Source organism: Nestor notabilis, unplaced genomic scaffold (assembly GCF_000696875.1).
Source record: "Nestor notabilis isolate BGI_N333 unplaced genomic scaffold, ASM69687v1 scaffold11713, whole genome shotgun sequence".
Taxonomy (NCBI): Eukaryota; Metazoa; Chordata; class Aves; order Psittaciformes; family Psittacidae; genus Nestor; species Nestor notabilis.
The window spans coordinates 17,142-19,740 of NW_009922423.1; the positions used below are offsets into that span (position 1 = coordinate 17,142).

At 37.9% G+C, this 2,599-nt stretch overlaps 1 protein-coding gene across 1 annotated transcript in view; it reads left to right on the forward strand.

Moving 5' to 3' along the window:
• Positions 1–2,599, forward strand: part of TMEM47 (transmembrane protein 47) — a gene marked incomplete at its 5' end in the record, with an annotated part of 8,598 nt that overhangs the window by 4,508 nt on the left and 1,491 nt on the right. The gene's annotated exons all lie outside the window — the stretch shown is intronic.

Below are 2,599 nucleotides of genomic sequence, written 5' to 3' on the forward strand. Positions count from 1 at the left end.
GCTGAAATGCCTGGTCATCTGTGTAGTGGAGTGGCCTGTGCTTGACCTAGTAGTATTTTAAAAATCAGCACAGACGCCCTTTCTCTTCATGCTGCTTCCCAATTAATTGCACAGGTTGTATTAAATAAAAATAACTTCTTAGAGAGCAGTTGCATGTGTGTTAATCTTTGAAATTGCAACACTCGTTGATTATTAATGAATGTGCTTTACTCATGTGAATGAACAGAAGGAGAGAGCAGAAATACAGAACTTACTAGGCAGCACCACCATTTTCATATATACAGACCAATTAGAAAGCCACACCGTGAGTTTCTTTTTGGCAGCAAAACTGGTTTAGTCAAATACTTGAAGAGTTAAAAAAAGATGACTGAAATTATATTTTACTAGTTTTAAAGCATTTGTTGTGATTTCTGGGTGTTTAATATGGTAAGTATATATAATTGCATGTATTTAATGTAAATGGAATAAAACTAGTATTCCTGTTTGTGTGCAATTGTCTTGTAAGCATTGTAGTGCTAGTCATAAAAATGGGTCTAAACTTGAAGTAAATAGTCTGGTTTGAGATGACTGGGGTTTTTTGAATAGCATTTTGAAGTGGAATTTTTTAAAGATTTCTTTTGCAGCCTTTTTTTCTGTGGGAAAAGACTAGTGCTTCTGTAGAAATGTAGTAGGCACACTTCCCATAAGCAGGTCAACACAGCATGGAATGTCTTTAAATCCATCAGAAGCAGATCAGTAGTTGCAAGCATTGGTTTTAACGTCTTTTGGGGTCATACTGGTCATTTTCATAACTTCACTAACTTGTTTCTAGCCTACATATTTTTCTTCCCACTCATTCTAAAGGGAGAAACAGCAACAGGAGGCAAAAATAGTGCGAAGTGATAACAGCGTTATGCAGTGTGGCTGTTTCCACTGGCCAGTTGCTGCCAGTACTTCGAGTTTTACAATAGTGTAGCTGGATCAGTAGTAGCAAAAGCAAGAACCCTCACTATAAAAATGTCTGAAATATCTGTCGTGGGTGTTGCTGCTTTAGCAATATGTTTGTATTCCAAAAGAATCACTTTTTTGTTTTTTTTTCTGACAAGTCCAATCTGTAGATTAAAATTCAGCATCCTTCATATTTTAGATTGACGGAAGGTGGAGAGCTTCCTTGGCTGTCACTTGACACACAGAGAGCAGTTTCTGTATTGACTCAGCAGAAAAGCTGCATCCCCAGTTCAGGAAGCCGCTAAAAAATTTGTCGATTTTCATTCATCTTAGGAAATCCTTTTTGATTTTGAATGGTCTTAAAGATGTGTCTGAAAGCTGAACATACCTTCAGGTGGTTTGAGGTATAATGATGTTCTCATTATACAAAATTGGATGCATAATTTTTTCATATGAGTGGGTGCTTCCCCTAGTACACCCTGTCAAAATTTCTCCAGTGTTGCACAGCGTATTGTAAGCTGGGACAAAATTCTATGAAATGGAATAACATAGAATAACACTTCAATAACTTCAGGATTAAAAAAATCTTCTGGGTTTTGGTATCCACATCAAAAAAATCCGCCATCCAAACATTATTCAGATTGTCAGTCTCAAATAAGAGTCCCAAGACTAGTCTGTAGGCTAAGGATGGGGGGATGGAGTTTCCAATGGATGTTTTCTAAAGTGTTATGACCAAGGGTGTAGTCCTATCCAGAGGACAAGCGAGTGTTAGTCTCCAGGGCTAATGAAAGGTGCCAATTTGACAGCACTAAAGAGTGCGTGTGGGAACAAAAAGGCAAATGACACATCCTGAGTGTGTGGAGTGTTCAAGCAGTAGGAGAATAAAATTAATGTTTTTTTATTTTCCTGTATTTTCTCAGTGTAATTTCAGAAGGACTTCTGTAGTCCAGAGTAGGCTTCCTATTATCCACTGGCATTTCATGTTGGCACTGGCTTTGAAACAATTCTCTAAACAGTGTTTGTTCTTTTTACAATACCTAATTAACTGTATAGAATGACCTTGTCAATGTTTATTAAAAAAAAAAAAAATAGTTATTATGGCATTACATTGTATCCCATTGAATTTTCATCAGGGTATATCTCAGGCTTGCAAATACTCATGCATGTGCTTAACAGTGTGGATGTGCCCAGCCTGGTTGTAATTAGCAGGCTGGGGTAGTTTGCAGAGGCAGTCATGTGCTGGAATCTTGGAAAATTGCTGGTGTTACATGTTGGAAGGAAGCATTGCCATAAGGCCATATTGTATATTTGAGGGGCAGAAAGTATGTTTTGTGTGTTCCTGTGATGTTTAGTCTTGTGGGAAGCAGAATTAAGGGCCTGAGGAATCGCTACATCATATGGCTTGTTCTTGTCTTCAAGTGTAATTTTCACCTGCTTACCTTGGAAACTGTTGTCCCAATTTTCTGTTGACAGTGCACCTGAATTTAAAAGAGAATGTGTGCTGATGAAACTGAAATCTTGTGAAAACTTGGGGGATTCATCTGTGTATTTTCCTTTGCAGATTACTGTGTGGGGGTGGTTTTCATTGTTTGAGTGTTGGGGATTTTTTTGTTTGTTCGTTCATTTGGGGGGGGGGGGGGGGTTTTTTTTTTTTTTTTTGTTGGGTGGGATT